The 12,944-nt window shown below is 53.1% G+C and overlaps 1 protein-coding gene across 2 annotated transcripts in view; it reads left to right on the forward strand.

The window, feature by feature from the left end:
* The window catches only part of kirrel3a (kirre like nephrin family adhesion molecule 3a), a 1,049,271-nt gene that overhangs the window by 13,669 nt on the left and 1,022,658 nt on the right, over window positions 1–12,944 (forward strand). The gene's annotated exons all lie outside the window — the stretch shown is intronic.

Here is a 12,944-nt window from a genome sequence, read left to right on the forward strand (position 1 = left end):
ATGGTTGATGGAAATAAGTTATAGAGAAGAAACATAAAGTGATTTACATAAATAGTTTGCAAAATATTCAGGCAATGAAGTTATTTTGAAAATCCCCCAGTCGCCACATTCCGGCGCCTGTTCGGGTACACTGAGGGTGAATTCAGAATGTCCAATTCACCTAACAAGCACGTCTTTCGGGACTTGTGGGAGGAAACCGGAGCACCCGGAGGAAACCCACGCAGACACGGGGAGAACGTGCAGACTCCGCACAGACAGTGACCCAAGCCAGGAATTGAACCTGGGACCCTGGTGCTGTGAAGCAACAGTGCTACCCACTGTGCTACCGTGCCGCCGAGTGTGAGGGAGAGAGAACGATGGGGTGGAGAAAGGAGGATGGGGTAGAAGGTGGGCGATGCGGTTGAGGGAAGGAGGATCGGGGTGCAGCAGCAGCGATAGAAGGGTGAGGGATGTGGGAATGGGATAGAGGGGGTTAATTGGCTCTGGCGCTGGTTCCCGCCTGTGGGGCTGAGATTCACAGAATCACACCTTAATGTGACAGGCACTGGGGGCTGCATCTTCTCAAATTCATACTCCTGAACACTGGATGCCAGCCACTGCTGTGTGTGTCAGAACTAAAGTTTCATCAGGGACTGCAATCTGGGTCGCCCCCGATTCCATATTGCTGCACCTTACTGCACAGGCACACAGCATCACAGGAGAGAGGGGAATGTACCACTGACCGGTGATTGGGTCAGGAGCTTTCTTCTCTGCAAAGACTGGCCCAGCAGGGTGACTGACGGGTCAAATCTGTAAGGAATTTCAAAATACTTCTATCCCTGATTGGCTGTGAGACTTGCTCATCATTTTGTGGGACCCTGTTGTTTGGGGACCAGTGCCGAGGCACGTGTCTCATTCATAACCAGCCCCTGAGAGAATGTGTGGGATAACTTTCATCGCGACAGGTCGGTAAGTTTTGTAAGGGCCACGAAGAATCCAGCTCTAGTTTTAAGGATACAAAGTAATAACATTTATTTACAATAACACATATATATATATATATATATATATATATATAACAGCAGCAGCAACTTCCCTTGCTGCACACTTCTTCCTTCTGGTTCCAAACTGGCCAGCTTTATTTATACATGGGGTTTACTAATGGATTCTCCGCCCCCCTCATTGGGGAAGCTCACACTCCCACAGGATTGTGAGATTGTCATTAGTCCCCAGCCAATGGTAAGCAGGCAGGTTATAACATCCCTCCCCCGCAAAGTCCAAGGAATCCACCGAAGACCCTGGCGAAGGAGGGCGTCGAACTCGTTTTGCCGCATGTCGGACACCATTTGCACGCGGCGCTGGATCAGGCGGCGTGTAACGAGACGGAGACCTGCGCTTCCGTGATGAACGGTCTAACGGTTGTACATCCAAGGCCCGTGGACCCGAGGCTTCCCCCTCTGATGCGCCCTGTGTCTCCATCTCGGAGTCAGAGTCTGCTGCCTCCGTCATGTCAGCGTCTCTATCTCCATTCGGTTCTGTAACGACCTGCGCAGGCTTCGAGTGAGGCACCAGAGGAAGATTGTGAGGACTACCTTCCATTGTCTCTGGTCTCTACGGCTATAGAAATGAGCTCCGGGGGCGGGGAATCTTTGGAGGGGATAGTCCTCTGGACCGAACGTGGTCTACATGTTTGCTCTGGAGACGACCTTTGGCTTGCACCTGGTAAGATATAGGGCCCGTTTGGCGAAAGATTACACCAGGAACCCACTGGGCACCACCAGCAAAATTCTGAACGAACACTGGGTCACCGGGCACAAACTGCCGAATCGGCCGATGCCAAGAAAATCCCTGTCCCTGCCGTTCTTGTGTGCGGCGTACCTTTGCGCCAATGTCCGGGAAAACCATACTAAGGCGGGTGCGAAGTCTCCGGCCCATTAGGAGTTCTGTGGGAGCTACCCCAGTCACCGCATGGGGGGTGGTCCGAGACGTAAACAAAAAGCGAGCCAGTCTCGTGTCCATTGGTCCGGAAGACTGCTTCTGTAGACCTCTTTTGAATGTCTGCCCTGCGCGCTTTGCCAACCCATTTGAAGCCGGGTGGTAAGGGGCAGTGCGGGTATGGCGTACTCGTGAATGGAGTGCCGTTATCCGTGACCAGCACCTCGGGGAGGCCATGCATACTAAAAGACAAACGCATCTTTTCAATTGTTGCGCAGGAGGTTGTCCCCTGCATCTTATGCACCTCTAGCCATTTAGACTGGGCGTCGATTAATAGAAGGAACATGGATCGTTGAAAAGGGCCTGCGAAATCTGCATGCAAGCGTGCCCAAAGCCGCCCTGGCCATTCCCAGTGATGTAGGGGCGCGGCCGGCGGAAGCTTCCAATGCTCCTGGCAAATGGAGCAGTTTTGGGCCACCTTCTCAATGTCAGTGTCGAGGCCTGGCCACCAGACATAACTCCGGGCCAACATTTTCATTTTGGTCACACCTGGATGCCCATTGTGCAAGTCTCTTAGTATCAGCTCCTGGCCTTTTTCCGGGACAATCACACGCGTCCCCCACAAGAGGATGCCGTCTTCCACGCTGAATTCTGACAGCTTGGAGGAAAATGCCCGCATCTCGCCTGGGAGCGGTCTATGCTGCCCACCATACAGGACTATGTGCCGAATCTTTGACAGGACTGGCTCAGTCTGGGTCCACTCACGGATCTGTGATGCCGTGACAGGCAAGGTATCCATAACATTTAGGGTTGCAACCACCTCACCGGTCGTGGGGGTCGACATGGGGCCGGTCGATAAAGGCAATCGGCTCAGCGCGTCGGTATTCGCTATCTGCGTTCCTGGTTTGTGCTCCAGAGAATACTCGTATGCAGCAAGCAACAAAGCCCAGCGCTGGATCCGTGCAGAAGCAATGGGCGGTATTGGCTTATCCTCTCTGAAAAGTCCCAACAGAGGCTTATGATCAGTCACGATAGTGAAATGGCGGCCATACACGTACTTTTCACCGTAAAAACCACTGCCAGGCCCTCCTTCTCGATCTGCGCGTACTTTTTCTCCGTTGCAGTCAATGTGCGGGAGGCGAAAGCTATCGGTCGCTCGGCCCCGTTCTCCATCTTGTGGGACAGGACGGCCCCAATACCATACGGGGATGCATCACATGTGACGCGCAAAGGCTTTCCAGGATCATAGAGGGTTAGTAACCCAGACGACGACAATTGTTGCTTTACCCGCCGGAAAGCGGTTTCTTGCGGCTGACCCCAAATCCAGGTGTGATTTTTCTTTAGCAGAAGGTGCAACGGGGCCAGCGTAGTTGCCAGATTGGGGAGGAACTTCCCGTAATAGTTTACGAGACCGAGAAAAGAACGAAGATGCGAAGAGTCAGTCGGGGCGGGGGCCTGTTGAATCGCACGCACCTTCTCTGCGATGGGGTGCAAACCTTCGCAGTCCACCCGATAACCTAGGTAGACTACTTCCTTTGCCTGAAATACGCACTTTGTGCGACGTAAACGGACTCCAGCCTCCGAAAAGCGTCGAAGGACAGCCTCCAGATTTTCCAAATGTTCCTGCTCCGACGTCCCTGTAATCAAAACGTCATCTAAGTAGACAGCGACACGTGGTAAACCTCTCAATGCCCTCCATAACGCGTTGAAAAATAGCACAGGCAGAGGATACTCCAAAGGGCAACCGTGTATATTCATACAGGCCCCGGTGTGTATTAATCGTTACATATGGTCGGGAGGCAAGGTCCAGCTCCAACTGTAGGTAGGCGTGACTCATATCTAAATTTGTGAACGAGAGTTCGCCAGCAAGCTTCGCGTAGAGATCCTCTATGCGAGGCATTAGATATCGGTTGAGTCGGGAAGCCGTATTCACTAAGTTTATCGTCGCCACACAAGTGAACTGTGGCATCTGGCTTCATTACAGGTACAATTGGTGCTGCCCAGTCAGCAAAATGGACGGGCCTGATAATACCCAACTCTCCAAATGAGTGAGCTCCCCTTCTACCTTCTCGAGCAAGGCGTAAGGCACCGGGCGCGCCCAGAAATAGCGCGGCGTGGCTCCTGGTTCGACTTGGATACGGTCTACGGACCCTTTTATTTTCCCCAAACCAGGCTGGAATACATCTGGGTATCGTCCTAGCACCTCAGTCTACCCTCCGGAAACTGTTTGGAGGATGTGCTGCCATTGCAACCGCAAATGGCGCAACCAGTCCCGACCCAACAGGCTGTCGAATGTCCTCTGGGTAATCACGGAGACCGCTGCACCAGTGTCCAACTCCATCTCAAGTGGATGACCATTGATCCGTACTGTCACCTTAATGGGGGACACACGGGGAGCTGCCACGCAATGCAGCTGCAGGCAGTCGCCGTCCGTATCCACGTCCTCAGGAGTAGTCGCCGCAGGTTCATCCACATGGAAGGTACGGCCCCTGGGCTGGTCCCAGTTTCGGTTGGAACGATGGCGCCTCCGGCGCCTCCAGGACCGGCGTCCGTGACGGGGTCGGCGCCTACAAGTCTGACACGGACATGGCTCCTCATCCATTAGTTCTGGAGAAGGCTCCCTTCGGGGAGGAATGTCCGACGGCCACTGGCGTCGGTCCTGACGTCGCCTCGCCCAAGGTACTGCAGGAGTGCGGGGGGACGTTTTCGGGTTGAAGGGGTTGCGCCCCAAGACATGCACTTCCATTCCCTGTAGCTCCTGCACTCCTCGTTCTGTGCTTTCTCGGGACAATACTATTTGAATGGCCTGTTGAAAAGTCAATGTTGGCTCAGCTAACAACTTTCTCTGGGAGGCCGCATTGTTAATACTGCAAACCAAACGGTTGCGTAACATTTCTGACAAGGTCTCACCATAGTCACAGTACTCCGCAATCCTGCGTAGCCTGGATAGAAAATCGGCAAGGGATTCTCCAGGGGTCCTCTCAGCGCTATTAAACCGGTAACGCCGGACTATCGTGGACGGGGTTGGGTTAAAATGTTGCCCCACTATATTCGCAAGTTCATCAAACGTTTTGGTGTCCGGCGCAGCTGGGTACGTAAGGCTCCTAATCGCCCCAAATGTATGCGGGCCGCAGGCGGTGAGCAATATGACCACCTGGCGCTAGTTTTCGGTGATATTGTTTGCCCGGAAATAGTAACGCATCCGTTGTGTGTACTGGTTCCAGCTTTCCAGCGCAGCATCAAAAACATCCAAACGTCCGTACAGAGGCATTGTATAATAGAAAACAACTTCCAACCTGTATCCAAGAAAAATCCAGGGAGGTGGCTTTCATTAGTCCCCAGCCAATAGTAAGCAGGCAGGTTATAACAGTAAGGTAGAAGGGGTTGCTGCCTGAAAGAAACAATAAATTGTTGCCGGCCTGTCCAGACCAATCGATAGATCTTGTTTAAATGATGGTGTCTGTAAATGAGAGTTTAGTATTTCTAAACTGTCCATGCATTGAAGCACATGCATCAACCGTTAATATTAATATAGTGGGCTTGCAATCACACAGCGCATGGGTGCAAAACCAGACAGGGGTCTGTCTCTGTGTGTGGAGCAGTGAGTGTCTCGGTGTGTGGAACAGTGTCTGTCCCTGTGTGTGGAACAGTGAGTGTCTCTGTGTGTGGAACAGTGAGTGTCTCTCTTTGTGGAACAGTGTCTGACCCTTTGTGTGGAACAGTGAGTGTCTCTGTGTGTGGAAGAGTGAGTGTCCCTGTGTGTGGAAGAGTGAGTGTCCCTGTGTGTGGAACAGTGTCTGTCCCTGCGTGTGGAACAGTGAGTGTCTCTGCGTGTGGAACAGTGAGTGTCCCTGTGTGTGGAACAGTGAGTGTCCCTGCGTGTGGAACAGTGTCTGTCCCTGTGTGTGGAACAGTGAGTGTCCCTGTGTGTGGAACAGTGTGTGTCTCAGTGTGTGGAACAGTGAGTGTCCCTGTGTGTGGAACAGTGAGTGTCCCTGTGTGTGGAACAGCGGGGTGTCCCTGTGTGTGAAACAGTGAGTATCTCTGTGTGTGGAACAGTGAGTATCTCTGTGTGTGGAACAGTGTGTGTCTCAGTGTGTGGAACAGTGAGTGTCCCTGTGTGTGGAACAGTGAGTGTCCCTGTGTGTGGAACAGTGAGTGTCCCTGTGTGTGGAACAGTGAGTGTCCCTGCGTGTGGAACAGTGCGTGCCCCTGTGTGTGGAACAGTGAGTGCCTCTGTTTGTGGAACAGTGTCTGACCCTTTGTGTGGAACAGTGAGTGTCCCTGTGTGTGGAAGAGTGAGTGTCCCTGTGTGTGGAAGAGTGAGTGTCCCTGTGTGTGGAAGAGTGAGTGTCCCTGTGTGTGGAAGAGTGAGTGTCCCTGTGTGTGGAAGAGTGAGTGTCCCTGTGTGTGGAACAGTGAGTGTCCCTGTGTGTGGAACAGTGAGTGTCCCTGTGTGTGGAACAGTGAGTGTCCCTGTTTGTGGAACATTGAGTATCTGTGTGTGTGGAACAGTGAGTGTCCCTGCGTGTGGAACAGTGAGTGTCCCTGCGTGTGGAACAGTGAGTGTCCCTGCGTGTGGAACAGTGAGTGTCCCTGCGTGTGGAACAGTGAGTGTCCCTGCGTGTGGAACAGTGAGTGTCCCTGCGTGTGGAACAGTGAGTGTCCCTGTGTGTGGAACAGTGAGTGTCCCTGCGTGTGGAACAGTGAGTGTCCCTATGTGCGGAACAGTGTCTGTACCTGTGTGCGGAACAGTGTCTGTACCTGTGTGTGGAACAGTGATTGTCCCTGTGTGTGGAACAGTGATTGTCCCTGTGTGTGGAACAGTGATTGTCCCAGTGTCTGGAACAGTGTCTGTCCCTGTGTGTGGAACAGTGAGTGACCCTGTGTGTGGAACAGTGAGTGTCTCTCTGTGTGGAACAGTGTCTGTTCCTGTGTGTGGAACAGTGTCTGTTCCTGTGTGTGGAACAGTGTCTGTTCCTGTGTGTGGAACAGTGAGTGTCTCTGTGTGTGGAACAGCGTCTGTCCCTGTGTGTGGAACAGCGTCTGTCCCTGTGTGTGGAACAGCGTCTGCCCTGTGTGTGGAACAGCATCTGTCCCTGTGTGTGGAACAGTGAGTGTACCTGTGTGTGGAACAGTGTCTGTCCCTGTGTGTGGAACAGTGTCTGTCCCTGTGTCTGTCTCTGTGTGTGGAACAGTGAGTGTCTCTGTGTGTTCAACAGTGAGTGTCCCTGTTTGTGGAACAGTGAGTGTCCCTGTGTGTGGAACAGTGAGTGCCCCTGTGTGTGGAACAGTGACTGTCTCTGTTTGTGGAACAGTGACTGTCTCTGTGTGTGGAACAGTGAGTGTCTCTGTGTGTGGAACAGTGTCTGTCCCTGTGTGTGGAACAGTGAGTGTCCCTGTGTGTGGAACAGTGAGTGTCCCTGTGGGTGGAACAGTGTCTGTCGCTGTGGGTGGAACAGTGAGTGTCTGTGTGTGGAACAGTGAGTGTCTCTGTGTGTGGAACAGTGAGTGTCTCTGTGTGTGGAAAAGTGTCTGTCTCTGTGTGTGGAACAGTGAGTGTCCCTGTGTGTGGAACATTGTCTGTCCCAGTGTGTGGAACAGTGAGTTTCTCTGTGTGTGGAACAGTGAGTGTCCCTGTGTGTGGAACATTGTCTGTCCCGTGTGTGGAACAGTGAGTGTCCCTGTGTGTGGAACAGTGAGTGCCCCTGTGTGCGGAGCAGTGAGTGTCTCTATGTTTGGAAAAGTCTCTGTCCCTGTGTGTGGAACAGTGAGTGTCTCTGTTTGTGGAACAGTGTCTGTCCCTGTGTGTGGAACAGTGATTGTCCCTGTGTGTGGAACAGTGAGTGTCCCTGTGTGTGGAACAGTGAGTGCCCCTGTGTGTGGAACAGTGAGTGCCCCTGTGTGTGGAACAGTGAGTGTCTCTGTTTGTGGAACAGTGTCTGTCCCTGTGTGTGGAACAGTGAGTGCCCCTGTGTGTGGAACAGTGAGTGCCCCTGTGTGTGGAACAGTGAGTGTCCCTGTGTGTGGAACAGTGAGTGATCCTGTGTGTGGAACAGTGAGTGATCCTGTGTGTGGAACAGTGACTGTCTCTGTTTGTGGAACAGTGACTGTCTCTGTGTGTGGAACAGTGACTGTCTCTGTGTGTGGAACAGTGACTGTCCCTGTGTGTGGAACAGTGAGTGTCCCTGTGTGTGGAACAGTGAGTGCCCCTATGTGTGGAACAGTGTCTCTGATTGTGGACCAGTCAGTGTCCCTGTGCGTGGAACAGTGAGTGTCCCTGTGCGTGGAACAGTGAGTGTCCCTGTGCGTGGAACAGTGAGTGTCCCTGTGCATGGAACAGTGAGTGCCCCTGTACATGGAACAGTGAGTGTCTCTGTGTGTGGAACAGTGAGTGTCTCTGTGTGTGGAACGGTGAGTGTCTCTGTGTGTGGAACGGTGAGTGTCCCTGTGTGTGGAACTGTGTCTGTTCCTGTGTGTGGAACAGTGAGTGTCCCTGTGTGTGGAACAGTGAGTGTACCTGTGTGTGGAACAGTGTCAGTCCCTGTGCGTGGAACAGTGAGTGTCCCTGTGTGTGGAACAGTGAGTGTCCCTGTGTGTGGAACAGTGTCTGTCCCTGTGTGTGGAACAGTGGGTGTCTCTGTGTGTGGAACAGTGAGTGTCCCTGTGTGTGGAACAGTGTCTTTCCCTGTGTGTGGAACAGTTAGTTCTCTGTGTGAGGAACAGTGTCTGTCCCTGTGTGTGGAACAGTGAGTGTCTCTGTGTGCGGAACAGTGTCTGCCCTGTGTGTGGAACAGTGTGTCTGTCCCTGTGTCTGGAACAGAGAGTGTCTCTGTGCGTGGAACAGTGTCTGTCCTGTGTGCGGAACAGTGTCTGTCCCTGTGTGCGGAACAGTGTCTGTCCCTGTGTGCGGAACAGTGTCTGTCCCTGTGTGTGGAACAGTGAGTGCCTCTGTGCGTGGAACAGTGCCTGTCCCTGCGTGTGGAACAGTGAGTGTACCTGTGGGTGGAACAGTGAGTGTCTCTGCGTGTGGAACAGCGTCTGTCCCTGTGTGTGGAACAGCGAGAGTCTCTGTGTGTGGAAAAGTGTCTGTCCCTGTGTGTGGATCAGTGAGAGTCCCTGTGGGTGGAACAATGTCTGGCCCTGTGTGTGGAACAGTGAGTGTCTCTGTGTGTGGAGCAGTGAGTGTCTCTGCGTGTGGAACAGCGTCTGTCCCTGTGTGTGGAACAGCGAGAGTCTCTGTGTGTGGAACAGCGAGAGTCTCTGTGTGTGGAACAGCGAGAGTCTCTGTGTGTGGAACAGTGAGTGTTCCTGTGTGTGGAACAGTCTCTGTCCCTGTGTGTGGAACAGTCTCTGTCCCTTTGTGTGGAACAGTGAGTGTCCCTGTGTGTGGAACAGTGAGTGTCTCTGTGTGTGGAACAGCGCCTGTCACTGTGTATGGAACAGCGAGAGTCTCTATGTGTGGAACAGCGAGAGTCTCTGTGTGTGGAACAGTGAGTGTTCCTGTGTGTGGAACAGTCTCTGTCCCTGTGTGTGGAACAGTGAGTGTCCCTGTGTGTGGAACAGTGAGTGTCCCTGTGTGTGGAACGGTGTCTGTCCCTGTGTGTGGAACAGTGTCTGTCCCTGTGTGTGGAACAGTGAGTGTCACTGTCTGTGGAACAGTGAGTGCCCCTGTGTGTGGAACAGTGAGAGTCCCTGTGTGTGGAACAGTGTCTGTCACTGTGTGTGGAACAGTGTCTGTCACTGTGTGTGGAACAGTGAGTGCCCCTGTGTGTGGAACAGTGAGTGCCCCTGTGTGTGGAACAGTGAGTGCCCCTGTGTGTGGAACAGTGAGTGCCCCTGTGTGTGGAACAGTGAGTGCCCCTGTGTGTGGAACAGTGAGTGCCCCTGTGTGTGGAACAGTGAGTGCCCCTGTGTGTGGAACAGTGAGTGTCATATGTGTGGAACAGTGAGTGTCTCTGTGTGTGGAACAGAGAGTGCCTCTGTGTGTGGAACAGAGAGTGCCTCTGTGTGTGGAACAGTGAGTGTCGCTGTGGGTGGAACAGTGTCTGTCCCTGTGTGTGGAACAGTCTCTGTCCCTGTGTGTGGAACAGTGAGTGTCCCTGTGTGTGGAACGGTGTCTGTCCCTGTGTGTGGAACAGTGTCTGTCCCTGTGTGTGGAACAGTGAGTGTCACTGTCTGTGGAAAGTGAGTGCCCCTGTGTGTGGAACAGTGAGAGTCCCTGTGTGTGGAACAGTGTCTGTCACTGTGTGTGGAACAGTGCCTGTCACTGTGTGTGGAACAGTGAGTGCCCCTGTGTGTGGAACAGTGAGTGCCCCTGTGTGTGGAACAGTGAGTGCCCCTGTGTGTGGAACAGTGAGTGCCCCTGTGTGTGGTACAGTGAGTGTCATATGTGTGGAACAGTGAGTGCCTCTGTGTGTGGAACAGAGAGTGTCTCTGTGTGTGGAACAGTGAGTGTCGCTGTGGGTGGAACAGTGTCTGTCGCTGTGGGTGGAACAGTGATTGTCTCTGTGTGTGAAACAGTGAGTGTCTCTGTGTGTGGAACAATGAGTGTCCCTGTGTGTGGAACATTGTCTGTCGCGTGTGTGGAACAGTGTCTGTCTCTGTGTGTGGAACAGTGAGTGTCCCTGTGTCTGGAACAGTGTCTGTCCCTGTGTGTGGAACAGTGAGTGTCCCTGTGTGTGGAACAGTGAGTGTCCCTGTGTGCGGAACAGTGTCTGTCCCTGTGTGTGGAACAGTGTCTGTCCCTGTGTGTGGAACAGTGAGTGTCCCTGTGTGGAAAAGTGAGTGTGCCTGTGTGTGGAACAGTGTCTGTCTCTGTGTGTGGAACAGTTAGTGTCTCTGTGTGAGGAACAGTGTCTGTCCCTGTGTGTGGAACAGTGAGTGTCCCTGTGTGTGGAACAGTGAGTGTCTCTGTGTGCGGAACAGTGTCTGCCCTGTGTGTGGAACAGTGTCTGTCCCTTTGTGTGGAACAGTGAGTGTCTCTGTGCGTGGAACAGTGTCTGTCCCTGTGTGTGGAACAGTGTCTGTCCCTGTGTGTGGAACAGTGAGTGTCTCTGTGCGTGGAACAGTGTCTGTCCTGTGCGCGGAACAGTGTCTGTCCCTGTGTGTGGAACAGTGTCTGTCCCTGTGTGTGGAACAGTGAGTGTCCCTGTGTGTGGAACAGTGTCTATCCCTGTGTGTGGAACAGTGTCTGTCCCTGCGTGTGGAACAGTGAGTGTCCCTGCGTGTGGAACAGTTTCTGTCCCTGTGTGTGGAACAGTGAGTGTCTCTGTGCGTGGAACAGTGTCTGTCCCTGTGTGTGGATCAGTGAGTGTCCCTGTGGGTGGAACAGTGAGTGTGCCTGTGTGTGGAACAGTGAGTGTCTTTGTGTGGAACAGTGTCTGTCCCTGTGTGTGGAACAGTGAGTGACCCTGTGTGTGGTACAGTGAGTGTCATATGTGTGGATCAGTGTTTGTCCCTGTGTGTGGAACAGTGTCTGTCTCTGTGTGTGGAACAGTGTCTGTCTCTGTGTATGGAACAGTGACTGTTTCTGTGTGTGGAACAGTGAGTGTCTCTGTGTGTGGAACAGTGTCTGTCCCTGTGTGTGGAACAGTGAGTGTCCCTGTGTGTGGAACAGTGAGTGTCTCTGGTTGTGGACCAGTCAGTGTCCCTGTGTGTGGAACAGTGAGTGTCTCTGTGTGTGGAACAGTGAGTGTCTCTGTGTGTGGAACAGTGAGTGTCTCTGTGTGTGGAACAGTGTGTGCCTCTGTGTGTGGAACAGTGTCTGTCCCTGTGTGTGGAACAGTGTGTGCCCCTGTGTGTGGAACTGTGTGTGCCCCTGTGTGTGGAACATTGTCTGTCCCAGTGTGTGGAACAGTGAGTGTCCCTGTGTGTGGAACAGTGTCTGTCCCTGTGTGTGGAACAGTGAGTGTCCCTGTGTGTGGAACAGTGAGTGCCCCTGTGTGTGGAACAGTGAGTGCCCCTGTGTGTGGAACAGTGAGTGTCATATGTGTGGAACAGTGAGTGTCTCTGTGTGTGGAACAGAGAGTGCCTCTGTGTGTGGAACAGAGAGTGCCTCTGTGTGTGGAACAGTGAGTGTCGCTGTGGGTGGAACAGTGTCTGTCCCTGTGTGTGGAACAGTCTCTGTCCCAGTGTGTGGAACAGTGAGTGTCCCTGTGTGTGGAACGGTGTCTGTCCCTGTGTGTGGAACAGTGTCTGTCCCTGTGTGTGGAACAGTGAGTGTCACTGTCTGTGGAAAGTGAGTGCCCCTGTGTGTGGAACAGTGAGAGTCCCTGTGTGTGGAACAGTGTCTGTCACTGTGTGTGGAACAGTGCCTGTCACTGTGTGTGGAACAGTGAGTGCCCCTGTGTGTGGAACAGTGAGTGCCCCTGTGTGTGGAACAGTGAGTGCCCCTGTGTGTGGAACAGTGAGTGCCCCTGTGTGTGGTACAGTGAGTGTCATATGTGTGGAACAGTGAGTGCCTCTGTGTGTGGAACAGAGAGTGTCTCTGTGTGTGGAACAGTGAGTGTCGCTGTGGGTGGAACAGTGTCTGTCGCTGTGGGTGGAACAGTGATTGTCTCTGTGTGTGAAACAGTGAGTGTCTCTGTGTGTGGAACAATGAGTGTCCCTGTGTGTGGAACATTGTCTGTCGCGTGTGTGGAACAGTGTCTGTCTCTGTGTGTGGAACAGTGAGTGTCCCTGTGTCTGGAACAGTGTCTGTCCCTGTGTGTGGAACAGTGAGTGTCCCTGTGTGTGGAACAGTGAGTGTCCCTGTGTGCGGAACAGTGTCTGTCCCTGTGTGTGGAACAGTGTCTGTCCCTGTGTGTGGAACAGTGAGTGTCCCTGTGTGGAAAAGTGAGTGTGCCTGTGTGTGGAACAGTGTCTGTCTCTGTGTGTGGAACAGTTAGTGTCTCTGTGTGAGGAACAGTGTCTGTCCCTGTGTGTGGAACAGTGAGTGTCTCTGTGTGTGGAACAGTGAGTGTCCCTGTGTGTGGAACAGTGAGTGTCTCTGTGTGCGGAACAGTGTCTGCCCTGTGTGTGGAACAGTG

The sequence above is a fragment of the Scyliorhinus torazame genome, chromosome 21, assembly GCF_047496885.1.
Source record: "Scyliorhinus torazame isolate Kashiwa2021f chromosome 21, sScyTor2.1, whole genome shotgun sequence".
Lineage (NCBI taxonomy): Eukaryota > Metazoa > Chordata > Chondrichthyes > Carcharhiniformes > Scyliorhinidae > Scyliorhinus > Scyliorhinus torazame.